This window comes from Barbus barbus, assembly GCF_936440315.1.
Source record: "Barbus barbus genome assembly, chromosome: 17".
NCBI classification, from domain to species: domain Eukaryota; kingdom Metazoa; phylum Chordata; class Actinopteri; order Cypriniformes; family Cyprinidae; genus Barbus; species Barbus barbus.
Window position 1 is genome coordinate 29,168,308 of NC_136745.1, and position 14,938 is coordinate 29,183,245.

The 14,938-nt window shown below is 37.3% G+C and overlaps 1 protein-coding gene across 2 annotated transcripts in view; it reads right to left on the reverse strand.

Moving 5' to 3' along the window:
* The window catches only part of LOC306883396 (ecto-NOX disulfide-thiol exchanger 2-like), a 249,548-nt gene extending 234,960 nt beyond the window's left edge, over positions 1-14,588 (reverse strand). Inside the window, exon 1 of one of the 2 annotated variants that reach the window (XM_079438612.1) lies at positions 14,357-14,588. The gene's annotated coding sequence lies outside the window, so the exon portion shown is untranslated. The remainder of the gene's footprint in view (positions 1-14,356) is intronic. The other variant, XM_079438609.1, reaches the window with a different exon arrangement.
* Positions 14,589-14,938: the final 350 nt, after the last annotated feature.

Consider the following 14,938-nt stretch of genomic DNA (forward strand, 5'->3'; position numbering starts at 1 on the left):
CCTTTAGAAATCATTCTAAGATGCTGATTTGCTGCTCAAGAAACATTTCTTATCCTGCTCCAATCTGATTAGCTGACTTTACACAAAACTGAGAGGAGAGCCCCTAAATCAGCTTTAAGGATCTGAGATTACTATGAATGCAAAAGTCTTTTGCTTATTAGTCTATACTGTGCATAATAGTCTAAAATCTGCTGTCGTTTCAAAGCAATTACACAATCAAACCCAAGTACATTTAAAATCTTTAAACCAAACTGATGCGGTTTCATTCAAATAAATACACAGCCTAATCATTAAATGCTCTACAATGTCAGTAAATTTAAAGAAAAGCACCATGTATGCTTTGGAATACAGACTTTTTAATTAAATAATCAAAATAAATAAATAATGTCAAAAAGAATGAAAGTACAAAAAAGTTGAAGAGGTTTAAATTTACCATAAAGAAAATGTACTGCACTAAGAAGATTTTTTTTATATAAAGTATTTTACAAAATATTTTGTAATCTAAAATTGCTATAAAATCAAAGCCATACGTCTAAATGAGTTATGTTCCAAATATGAAGTTGATATCAAAATCAAGGTTTCTATGAAATTTTATTAAGGCCTTACACACAAAATAGCCTTTTAAATGCATTTTTCTGTAACAAAATGTATGAATTTCTGTCACAATATTACTCCTATCACCAATAGCTGCCAAATATGGTATGTTAAGACCTTTGATATGCATTTTGTCAAGATTATAAAATATTGTAATACATTTTTGTAACATGAAACTTGACACCGCCCACCAGGGGGAGGAGCCTGCTAAAAGATTTTAAAGTACCATATCCACAGTAATGCAATGTCTGATTTCAAAATGATTTTCACAGAATTAATTCAGTCTATAGGGCAGTCGTGGCCTTGTGGATAGCGAGTTGGACTTGTAACCCGAAGGTTGTGGGTTCGAGTCTCGGGTCTGGCAGGGATTGTAGGTGGGGGAGTGAATGTCCAGTGCTCTCTCCACCCTCAATATCACGACTGAGGTGAGACCCTTGAGTAAGGCACCGAACCCCCAACTGCTCCCCGGGCGCCGCAGCATTGGCTGCCCACTGCTCCGGGTGAATGTTCACTACTGAGTGTACACTTGGATGGGTTAAATGCAGAGCACAAATTCTGAGTATGGGTCACTATACTTAGCCACACACCACTTCCCTTCCCCCTTATATATATCAATCTGGATAATCCACATCCTGAAGCATGTCAAAACATTAATTTCCAAGTATGAAGATATAGGCCTGTTATTCAAATGACACTGTTAAAAATAGTAAAGGCACCCACACGTCGCATCTGTGTGAACTTCTCCTTCAGGGTTTGAAAGAATGAGTCTTTTAATGTTGCTATATTTAGATCTCTCTAGGGATCGACAACAGTCACTTTCCTCATTCCCATTTCACGCAAAAGAAAAGTTTACCCATGTTCAAGTTTAAGATGATCTGAAAGAAGAGCAGCATACAGACTGGAGCTTGACGCTGAACGAGAGCGAGCGATTAAAGCACAATGCAGGATAAATGTCTTTATCTGCACACCAACATATTTCCACAGCACCAATGCAAACAAATCAGCACGACTGTAAGCAAAGACGTCTGCATCGTTGAAGAGATGTATGCAGATTGCCATGTCAGGCACACAAAGCTTATTATTTCCAGTTTGTGAAACTGCACCTTGAAAAAAAACCCACACTACTTTGTTGTGAACTTCATCTTATCAAGCATGAACTTTGTAACTTATGAAATTTTAAATAGATGTCTGAATGACTGCAAGATAAATTGCACGATTCAATTTCGGCCGAGGATGAACTCTAATGAATTTCGTGGAGTGAATATAATGGCGCTACCTGACCGCTCCGGTTTCCAGGTGCCATGGCTTAAAGACCAGTGGGAGAGTCATCGCTCTGTTGCTCAATCACGCCGCCTCTGCAATATACAGTGGGAGGCCAATTAGAGCATGGAGCTCTCGCTTGAGATGACAGGAGGTGATTCTTTGAGACCCCGATAAGGATTATTGCGGCTGAATGGCTATAACGCATAAATTATCAAGCTCTCAAGTACAACTCTTCAGGGAAAAGAGATCCCTGATTAAAAAGCACGGCCTATATATATGTGTTGATGAGCTGCAGTGTCCAAACAATGAACGTGGCTCCTATAAATATCATTATTAGTGCTGGCTAAAACAAGCGTCGCTTTCGCAAGTGTATTGCTCATACCAAGGGTCAAAAGAACCATAAAAAAAAAAATGCCTACCCATTTGAACTAAGCACTTTTTTGTCAACAGCTAATATATTTATTCAAAAACACTTAAAGGAATAGTTCACCCAAAACTGAAAGCTTGCTGAAATTTGGCTCATCCTCTGGCCATTCAAGATATAGATGAGTTTGTTACTTCATCAAAACAGAGAAATGTAGCATTCCATCACTTGCTCACCAGTGGATGCTCTGCAGTGAATGGGTGCCGTCAGAAAGAAAGTCCAAACAGCTGATAAAAACATCACAATAATCCACAAGTAATCCACACCACTCCAGTCCATCAATTAATGGCTTGAGAAGTGAAAAGAGGCGTGTTTGCATGTATTTCCCCTATCCATAATATCTAATTTTTCACTAGAGGAAGCGTTATTTTAGATTATGGACACTTATTTAGGCCAGTGACAGTTTAAAGTTGAAACGTCTTAATTTGTAAAAACGATTAATTTGTTTCTTACAAACACTTAGTTTTCAGATAAAGACCAGATTGGCACTGACCCCAATCATAATGAAGTGCTTTGAGTGGTTAGTCATGCATCACAGCAAGTCCAGTCTCCCAAACACACTGGACCCATTCCAGTGTGCATACCGTCCAAACCGTTCCACGGACGATGCAATATCTACCACTCTCCACCTAGCTCTTACTCACCTGGAACAGAAAGACTCTTATGTAAGAATGCTGTTCATCGACTTCAGCTCAGCATTCAACACTATAATCCCACAACAGCTCATCCACAAACTAAACTTGCTGGGCCTTAACACCCCCCTCTCTAATTGGATCCTGGACTTTTTAACTGCAAGACCTCAGTCAGTCCGTGTCGGCCGCAACTCCTCCAGCACTACAACACTGAGCACAGGTGCCCCACAAGGCTGTGTGCTCAGCCCGCTGCTCTTCTCTGACCCACGACTGCACTGCCAAGTCCAGCTCCAACCACATCATCAAGTTTGCTGATGACACAACTGTGGTAGGCCTCATCAGCAACAACGATGAAACGCTCTGGCACAGCTGGCGAAATGGTATGGTGCTAACAACCTGTCCCTCAATTTGAGTAAGACAAAAGAGGTTGTGATGGACTTCAGGAGAAACTCCATTGACCCCCCCCCCCCCCCCCCCCCTCACTGACCATCGACGGCTCAACCGTGGAGAGAGTCGGTAGCACTAAATTCCTGGGGGTGCACATCTCAGAGGATCTCACCTGGACCACCAACGTCACGTCACTCAACAAGAAGGGACAACAGCGCCTCCACTTTCTCCGCCGGCTGAAAAGGGCAAGTCTCCCACCACCCATCCTCACCACTTTCTACAGAGGCACCATTGAGAGTGTACTGACCACCTGCATCACTGTCTGGTACGGGAACTGCAGTGCTGCTGACCGAAAGACCCTACAACAGACAGTGAACACTGCCGCAAAGATCATCGGTGCCCCTCTCCCCTCCATCCTGGACATTATCTTTACACGATGCTCCAGCAAGGCCTCCAGCATCGTGAAAGACCCCACCCACCCCTCCCACAACCTCTTCCAGCTCCTACCATCAGGTAGAAGGTACCGGAGTATCAAAGCTCGCTCTGTCAGATTGCTCAACAGGCTGTGAGAGCTCTTAACTCCAATCTCCCTGTCCCCCTCTGACCCCCCACTCACCCAACTCATTAATACTGTTGACAACTTTTCTTAAGTGCAATTCTGAGTGTGCTACACACTGGGCTATACAAACCACATGTAGTAACGCACTCACTCCACTATATGCACACTAGACACTTTCTATGAACACTCACCCTGCTACAAAGACTCAATAAAAAAAAGTTTACTTGAGCATTGAACTACAAATCTTTTTGCACTATGCGCTGCTTCCCACAAAATCTCTCCTTAATCTGCACAACAATTTAATGTACGAAATATATATACAATTTTAATTTTTATTTCTATCCTTTTGCACAATTTCATGTACAGTATATATGTAAAGTTCTTGTACAGTCTCAGTTTGTGTATGTCTAGGCAACTAGGTATAGTAGTTATAGTATTTATATAGTCAGATGCTCTTTTTTTTGTTTATCTTATACTTGCATTGTTGTATGTTTATCTTATGTCTAACTAGTATGTAGCACCGTGGTCCTGCGAGACACGACATTTAGTTCCACTGTATGTCCACACATGTAGCAGAATGACAATAAAGCTTAACTTGACTTGAACTATTTGATATTTATAAATTAATTCACAATATTTGAAAATAAAAATAATTATTGTTTGGAGAATGATTTAAACATTTAAAAAAGTACAATAAAATGCTATTACAGTACTTTTTACTTAGCGGTTGTCATCTACTAGAGTCATTCAATTGGAACTTTTCTTGAAAATCGTATAAAAACATATGAAACTAACATGAATGCAAAGAGTACGTTTATCAAAGGCAAAGCCTGTTCTGATGGGCAGATGAAGACTACCAAACAGCCCTATTGATCGGTGACGCTGACATCAATTCCCATCTACATCTCTCTTATTTTCTAACTGCCCTTGAGGGTCAACAATCTATTGTGATGAGAGACACTACTGGCCGTTCCAGAAGATGAACAAATAAAACACCAGCCGAGACAGAAAATAAATGTCTGCCAAATGGGGCTATTGTTTAAAACATTATAAACGGTGCCTGCAAAGGACAGCATGTGTGGCCCAAGGCTTTCAAAACACGTTCCACTGAGGTCAGGGTGTGATGTTTTCTCCTGTCAGGCACATCAACAACAGTAAAAGCAGGGAAAAGCAATATCACAGCAACTCAACACCACCCCCAAGCACTAAAAACCCACGAAAAACTCTGAAGGCTGAGAATGAGGAAATAAATGTGTTAAATATAATTAAAACACGTTAATTGGGAACTGCGTTTGTTCTATTATTTCCCTATAAGATATAGCAGTAACATTTATTAAGGGAAGCATCACTGTTAGCACTGCTTATAAGGGTTAGGGATTTGAACAACCTCTAACCCTATTCAATTTTGGCATGTAACTCATCTTGCACAAACATAAATGATATCTTGAATCAAGCAGCTTGTTGAAGAGAGATGTGCTATTATTTTAATAAGTGATCTGACTAAAGGAATAGTTCACCCACACATGAAATCATTTGATCTCATGGCCCTCAGGAGTTTGTTTCTTTGTCAGATTTGAAGAAATGTAGCATTACATCACTTGCTCAGCAATGGATCCTCTGCAGTGAATGGGTGCCGTCAGAATGAGAGTCCAAACAGCTGTTAAAAACATCACAATAATCCACACTAAGAGGGCTTCACACGAGGGCTGCCGCGGTATAATAACCTTTTTTATACCCATCTAACAAATCACTGCTAGAATTCAGCTGAACCCACTTTCCTATTAATCACTAAAAATGGCCAAGCAACTGTACACACTGACAAGATACAGTACAGTATGAGACCAAACGCCATTTCAGCAACTCTCAACATAGTAAACAAAATAAGCGTTTATGAAAGATCTCATCTACATCTTGAATGGCCTGAGAGTGAGTACCTTTTCATTTTTGGGTGAAATATACCTTTTTATATTCCAGATTGTTGCCTGTTGGATGTTAAAATGGACTAAACATTTTGAAATTTAAATTAAAGGTTGAACACAAAATGTATTTGTACATTCTAAATGCATATCAAAATATTTGTATCCTTATCAGTAGCAGACACAAATGAAAAAAGTCCCACTTTAGCTGAGCCATGCTGTCCTCTTCCTCCAACAACACTTAAAAGATCAATAGTTTATATTATTCAAAATAGTGCACGTCTCAAACTAGTGGAAGAACCCCTCTCATGGCACTGCTTTCATATTGATGTGATTAAGACGTCTGAAATCCCTCAGCTCTGACACTCACTGGATGTAATGGAAGTGATGTCGAAACCATCATGGGAGGAAAATGCAGCTTTAAAAAGAGGACAGGTCTGCGGGGGAAATACTCCTTAAAGTCGACCAACCACATATGTTCAACGTGCCCACATGAAATGTGTCCAAGTCTGCAGTAAGGACCCTCATCACATTACTCCACCCACTGATTTGATTTTTTTTGGTCTGCTTGGACAGTCGTACTCTCAAACTACAGCCAGATACACTCTGTGCAAGCATACAAATGCAAATGCTCGGCCAACGCATTTACAAGTGCCATCTTGTCGTACATACTAATGTGAGTTTGTGCGTACAGCACCTTTTCAGGCCAAAAATGTTAGAGCTGCCTATAAATCGTATTTTAAATGTGATTATGATTTCTGCTCTGCAAGATTAATTAAGCATATTTGCTCGCTGGTTATTTATTCTAAAAAATGTCATTTTAGTGTGACATTGTCATTATCTTGCATTGGTAGCAAGCCGTCACAAGCTTTTGTGCTTGGGGTTGCCAAATGTCAAGAGTTTAAATCCCCCAATTAGAAAATGTATCTTAAACGGATATACTTTCTGCCCAGTGACATTCGATATAGCCCACTGAACAACGATAACAATTTTCGGTGGTTCAGCTTTTGAAAGAAGATTCTTGTTGTACCAGTTTTCATAAATAGGCCTATAGTGTGGTAATTCATATGATAACTATAACACATCAGGAAACTAGATGAAGTATGCAATTTGGCATTCTCTTCATTTGTGCTTATTTGAAAATGCAATAATTCTGATGAAATCTAAAGTAATCATGAGGAATTATATTTTTAATAAACATTAGGAATTATCATTTTTAAGAAAAAAAATATGATTATTAGTTTAACCATTAAGAAACCATTGCTACTGTTTTGTGTTTTATCACATTTTATAAATGTATACAATTCAAAATGAGTTGCATATTATTAAATTGCCACTATCCTCTTTTAGACAGTAGGGTCATTCTGTCTCAAATCAACCAAGTTTCAGAAACTTCCCAGGTCAAATTTCTGATTTTGTTAACATTTTTTCAGATGATAAACATGCATAGTGATAAAAGCCAAAATATGAAATGTCATTTATGTATATTTACTGAATTATCCCCTATTTTGCAGTGGAGTGTCAAAATGAAAATTTTCACCTAGATTCAGAGCCAAATTACAGGATGCTAAAAATCCCTTCAGAAAGATGGCATTATTATATTATTTTTACACAGAGATTGGTATGTCTAGTTTACTAGTAAAATCTGTTGAATTTAGCAGTCTTTGTGGCATCATATGCCAATGGTGACCATTCAAAAATGGGAAAAAGGCCTTCTAGTTTCAACATTATTTATTCCTCAGATATTCCCCTTTAAAAACAATAAGTATCAGCTGTAACCAAACCTTTTGGTTTCGACCACTGGTTATTATCCAACAATCTGGACATGGAGGTGCATTGAGATCCCCATATCTCTGGAACTGAACCATCTGGGGCCTTAAAAATAAAGATGCCGGAAGGAAAGTTTGTTAAGACCCAAAATCTAATAGGCCATTAAGATATATATAAAACTTCTTGAGTTACAGGCATGCAAACTTTGGAGAACTAACTTCAAGAGATTTTATTCATGTATATGTATATTGCAGCAGATTTCACTTATAGACCTATTTGGTTGAGTTGACATTTATTCTCTGCTATACTTTAGAATAGGAGATGAAGTCTATCCAACCAGTAACGATGCAAGATCACGGGCATCAGACTGACTTTCTTGCATGGCCATTACTTGTAGCAGGAAAGGGGTTTCACGGTGAAGCTTTCATCAGTGAACAGCACTTCCAACGACAGGCACCTGATCTTATCAATTTTTCAGATTTACCTTTTCATCATTTCCGCAAAGTCTTCTAATGGATTTGCACTTTAATTGGCTGACAAATGTGACAAAAAATAAACTTTAGGAGAGCAGGAAACATTCATCATAAAACTAGGCCACTTCTAGTCTCACTTTAAAAATGCGTAATATCTAGTTTCTCTCTAAATGAAGCCGTACTATGATATTCCAGCTCACAGCTGGGATACATCCTTAAAAATGCAACACTGCACAGCTCAGTTGATTTGTTTAAGAAGTCTTGATTACACATAGACTCCATGCATAATTTAATCACACCAGCAGCATAAATCCTCAACAGTCCGGAACAAACTGTAATGTTTCAATGTTTTCGATCGCAATTAGGAATCCCCACTTGAAAACACAAATGCATGAACTGAGTGAGTCTTGACAACAACTCAACATCTGCGAGGCCTACTATTTCACAAATGTTAGAAATAACAGCCCAGTAATTTCTTTAAGCAATCAAAAAAGGTCAATCCGGGATCAAGCCAAAACAAGCAGAGTAGCAGCTGAATGTCCGTAGATTGATTGTGTTTAATGATTCAGAACGTTTCTGCTGCGGTCTGCTCATAAATGTCTCGTCTTAGACATATTTGCACAAGTGTCATCTCAGTGAAACCTCTGCTTTCATTAATATTCCCAGTCGCCCGACTGACATTTACATTGCAGCACTACAAAAGATCTTACATTTGTCGTTTTAAAGTAAAATCTACTCTACAACATTTCAATGTGTCAAAAGACACTTTTTTCATTTTTATCTTTAGCAGCAGAGCCAGCAATGGAGAATTTCCAGGACATTTCCAGGTTATAGTTTACCCCCTAATAAAACAACAAAAACAATTATATTTGTTTGCCTCAAAAAAAGCCTTATTTTTCAATTTCTTTTATTTTATTGGCGAAAACAATATCGTTTCTAAATTGTAACTCAATATTAACCAGATTTTTCAGATTCTGTTGTATAAATATCAGAAGCATATTAAAGGCTGGTTAAAAAAAAAAAGAACAAGTTGTCTTGCAGTGCATTTTTTTTCCATGCACTAGACAGACGTCTTTTTTGTCATTTTTGAGACATTGTCAAGTTAAAAGAAATTCAACTTTTAAAATGCACCTTAGACTGAGTCCTATTTATGTCTTGTTAGAGCAACATCACACTCATAATCAAGCTGAACATCAGCATGGCTGTGATTAAGCCTAAGAAATAATCAGATGAATCCAAATTAAAGCATTTGACAGCATTTTATGAATTCACCACTGCAGCTGTCAGCAGAAACCAAACTTCATCAATTAAAAGAAGTAAAGCAGGCCCACTGAACAGTTACTTACTTTTTGAAATGCCAGTTGCTTTTTCTGTGTATGCTTTATTTGTGTTGCTCAGCAGCAGGTCAGTGTTCACGTCTTCTCTCCATCTGACAATTATTTTCAGACACTTCAAAGTTTCAGGCATGCAAGCTGTTTTAAGACTTGCTGTTCTTGAGTTTCTGTAACTACCTACATTCGATATTTGCTCCAATATTTCCATTCAGCTTCAGAAGAGCGTTCCTGGACTTTTTAGTTTTGTAACAAAATGTTGATTTCTGTCTGTGATTTATTCTTATAAACACATTTGATCTAAATGGTTGTTAGTAATTGATAAAAACTTTGACATTTTTGCTTGAAGTGTCATCTTTTTTTTTTCTTAACCAAATGCCACTATTTTTTGCAATCTAAATAAATGATAAATGCATGCTTTTCATACCGCTATCAAGGCCCTGAAAATATCTAGACAACTAATTAGTGATTCCATCAAGCAATCAAGTCTATTCTGTCTTAAAATGTTAAATTACGCTGTCAAAAATGGTTCCCCATGTAAGAGCTTCTTCAATGAAATGAGGAACAGCAAATTCATACAATGAATTTGTCAGTGACAGGAAGCTTTTAGTATTAAACACACACACACCTTCCACTCAATGACCAGCCATGGTTCATTGATTACCTTATCAGAGGAATGTCAAAAGAGAAACGCTCGCTCATTTCTATTTCTGTGCGGAGAGATAGAGAGAGAGAGAGAGGGGAGCGAGTTTTGTGACAGTGCATTTCTGCTTGAAAGAATATTCAAATGACACCAGCTATCTCTCAACGACAACGAAATACAACATAAAGCAACAAAACAAACAGAAAAGCCCCATGAGTGCTCATGGATGCTCTGCCCTTGACTAACCAGAGCATCCTTCATGCTCCAACCTTTGAGCTGTGTGAACGTCCTTCATTTAGAGACGGGTATGTGTGCGTTTAGTGCGTCATGATGAGAAATGCCTCTTTACGTTCAATCTAGATTGAAAGAGCAAAAAATACTGGATTCTGTGGCGCTCTTACAGACCGGTTTCAGTCATTGCATTGAGCCATATATATTGAGCGTAAACATTTTAATAGTTCTTCTAAGCTGGTAAATGTGAATTAAATCTCTCTCGCCATTAAACATCTTTTTGAATGCTATAAGGCGGGATAAAATGATACACAAAGATACATTTAAATACTCCAGTAATTTCCTCTCGAACAGCCGAATATCAAATAAGCGTAAGGAAATAAACACATTCTCTGCTGAGCCCCTATTTACTTTAGTCAAAGACTACGCAGGAACTAAGCCAGGATTTAATCTAAGTCCTCGCTGCACAGAGTGTTAAGAGCAGCAAATTGAGCTCTACGAGAACAGACTACAGCGCTTCGCTTTCAAAGCATCAGCCGGAGGAATACAATGCCTTCAACAGCACTGATAAACCTTATATGAAGTGAAGGCAGAGAGGCTTAGTGGTTTTGTGGAAGGTCACAAAGCCATCTCAGACCAGGAGAAACACAACATGAAGGGCTAAAGAGATGCTGGGATAAAACAGAAAGACAGACGCTGGAATGAAACGAAAGCATCGCTGTGTGAGGTTCACTCATAAAATGGTGCATGAAACTCAAAAAAGCTGTCCGTATTACTTGTGCACTAGAATTTAAGTCTTTAGAATTCATGCGATTATGTGAGAAATGGACCCAAATTATGCCAGTATTATTTACTGATCATTTCCCCCTTCGGTAAACTGGGTAACCAGACTGACTAATCATTCAAAAAGTTCAACTGATTCAATGAAAATATTTGACTCCAAAGAATGATTCATAAATCACTTATTCTGTCAAATATTTAAAAAAAAATATTCATCTGAAACGGGAAACATTCCTCAATTTTTTCTTTTTTAAATACACAACAGAAAAAAAAAAAAAAATGAAATTCATATGGCCCTATTTTTGTAAATAAAGAAGATGTTTTTATGAATTCAGTTAATTACAGATGCTTTTGAGTATTATTTAAATTTAATTTAATCCAAAAATAATTAAAATGATAAACACACCCAAAAAATGGTTAAATAAACTAAATAAATACAGAATTTATGAAAAAAATAACAACATTTCATAGGGCCCTACAAACTACATTTTTAACAAATTTCTTTTAATAAATTTAATAAAACTGAATAATGATTTCAGTTAATTAGACATGCTTTTTGATTAACGAAAGTGAATTGAACCATTAAAACGGAGTGCAAAAGAATTTAAAATGAAAAAAAGGGAAAAATAGAATCTGAAAAAAAAAAAAACTTTTCAAAGGGCCCTAAAATATATGCTTCACACTTTCCACTCAATAACGAAATAAACACACAACAAAAACGACAGCCATAAGAAAATAAGCAGTTAGGAAAGTATCTGATCGTAACGATATAGAATACAATACAATAAGAATATTTAACAATATATATGGTTTGTATGTATATCTGTTTTCTGTAAATATATATATATCTTGTTTTGTTTTTTTATGACATTTTTGCAACATACAGATTTTCTTCCAGTATCGCATTATATTGCATCATAACCTCTGTACGAGGATGGATACACTAGACAAATATGTCAGCTGTGTGGACACTTCATCATAACCAAAAATACTAAAGTATCAATATCAAAAAGTGTTCGGTTAAGATATCAGTCACAAAACTGAATACGGCTGGTTGAATTTATCACCTGAAAACACAACACCCTCAACAGCATACAAGCTCAATTACACAAATTTAATTACCATTTTCTGTGTGTTTCAGTTTCCGGTTAAATGAACTGTAAACAAATCACTTTGGAGCATCACTATGAATTCTGATTGAATTTTTAGTCTGTTTATCACACAGAAATTACCGTATGGCATTAGAAGACTTTGTACATAATGCACAAAATCATATGGACCATTTTATTTTTGTGGTGCTTTTGTAAAAAAATTTAAAGCTCTAGTCCTCATAACTTTAACTGCATGAAAAGGCGCAACAACATTTCTTAAAGTTTCTAAGAGATGATTTAAGAAGTTTGCATTTTTGACAGAAAGACAAGTGAATGACAGAAGTGTAAAACGCACTGCTTTCGATCGATACTGTTCTGCAACAGAGAGCTGGCATTCAATAAAACAGCTGTGGTTTGCACAATATTACAATTACCTCTGCTTCCCACTGAGCAGAGTCTAAACAACCCAAACTTTGATAAGTTCACACAAGAAACTGGCCGCTCATCGTCTTATTGAAACCGAGGCCTATAACTGTCATGCACTGATACCCGCCGGTGGTTGTGCATTTCTCTTGTGTTGCTAGGATACAAAGCTTTTCATGTGAATCATACAGACGTGTTATTGCTGCAGTCCTGTCACTCACTCACTTTGCGCCATTCCAAGCGCTCCGCACTCCAGAAACACTGAACACCTACAGTGCACAGAGGACAACAACGAGACAGGGAGTGATTCAATTAATGCTCCACCAAGAGCCCATTTCTACCAGCACACCTGGCGTGAATATTAAGATGATCAAAGCATATTTAACAACAGTTTAAATGCATCACTTCGCTTCACTGTGAACATTTACCCAAATACCAATCTTAGTGCTTAACTGTCAGCAGTCATACCCCACAAATCAACTAATTATTTATAATTGCTTTCTAACTCAGGTTTACAGTCAACAAGCACTAAGACTAAATTAATCAAAGCAAATGTAACAAATATGAGGCGAGACTGAAACTGTCAAACTTAATACAGTAATTGTGCTATAATATTTCAGCTCAGGTTAAATTGATCACGAAAGGAAAAGAAAAATTGGAAATTTGAGTAATAAGAAAATTCTCCATTAAACCATGTCTATATATATATATATATATATATATGCATGTATGTGTGTGTATGTATGTATATATATATATGTGTGTGTGTGTGTGTGTGTGTGTGTGTGTGTGTGTGTGTGTGTGTGAGTGTGTATGAATGCATGTATATATATATATATATATATATATATATATATATATATATATATATATATATATATATATGTGTGTGTGCGTATGCATGTATGTATATATATATATATATATATATAACTAATAACTGGAATTAATAAGGATGATTACTGTAATTGCATACGTGCCAGTTCAGTTAATTTTGCTAATCATGATTCAACTAAACAAAATCATGTATACTAAATATACAGCGCATAGTAATTACAGTTCTCAATTATATGCTAATAATTACCAAAGATATACTAATATATCTCTTGGCCACAAAAGTGTGTGGGCGTTTTAATAAAAAGTTCATTATTAAAACAATTCATATTATTTATTCATTTCATCATGTTAATAAAATTGCAATACGATGCTCTTATCGGCTCTCAGCGCATCACGAATCAAACACCTGTCTCGGTTACTGAACGAATCATTCAGAACGAATCATTCTGAACGTTTAAACCGGTTCATTAAAAGATCCGATTCAAAAGAACGATTCGCTTTACGAATCATATACTCATGGCGTAACGGGGGGGGGGGGGGGGGGGGGGTGTAAAACTGTTTAGCTTGACACAGTGTTATCATTTAAGGTAACCATAGTTTACACCAATTTCTATAATTATTGTTCTTCTCTAAAACGTTAATGAACTTGATATTTCATTTCCGCAATTTTTTTTTGCCTTTTTTTGTAACAGTGGCTAATAGCTTGAAGTTACCATAGTTTATTATAAATGTAGCACTTATAAGTAGCATTTTGTAGTTGAATAATGTTTTATGTAAGAGAACATGCCCAGAAACATTAAGACACTGTCCATTACTTACAGAAGAGTATAATAGATTCCGTACACCTTGCATTCGCTTTCTTAAATATGACAAGAAGAGACATGTTAGTGTTTAAAAGCGCAGCGCGGAACATGAAATAACACGGAAAAGCATAAACTTAGGCTTCAGGTCTGCAATGCATGAGAACGAGCTCTCTGTGTATAAGTTGATAGGAGCGCTCACCTCAGATGAAGAGCGAGGAAGTGTCCAAACCCACCGCCGCGAACATAAACACTCCAGAGCCGGCGACAGTCTCCGGTGCTCGGCTGCTGCGCTGCGCTGGGCTCGTCTCGCTGGACGGTGATGTTCCAGCGCGTGCAGCACTGCTGGAGATCGGCTGGGCTCCAGCGGGTGACTAGAAGAGCCAGGGAGCAGTATCGCTGCTGTCAGAGCGGAGGTAAACACGAGGCATTATGGGAATCTGGAGGAGCAACGTGCTGTATTCACACGGGGAAGCACAGCGACATCTAGGGTGCAACAATGTTTCAAATGCACACAAACAAGAAGCATGACACTAGTGTTTTTATTTGGGCATGCATGCCACTATGGTAATACCATAGCATTCTATGAAATATTTTAGAGGGTTTTAAAGGATTATGCGTGTGTTATGGAATTCTGACGGTTCACAAAAAGAAAATGCACATTTGAAAAAAGCAAAAAACAAAATCAAAATAGCATTGATTAAAAATAAAAATAGTTTTAAGTTCAAAAGAAGACTTAAAAAAAAAAAAAAAACAATTAGATGGATTTTCTGCCTGTGATCCA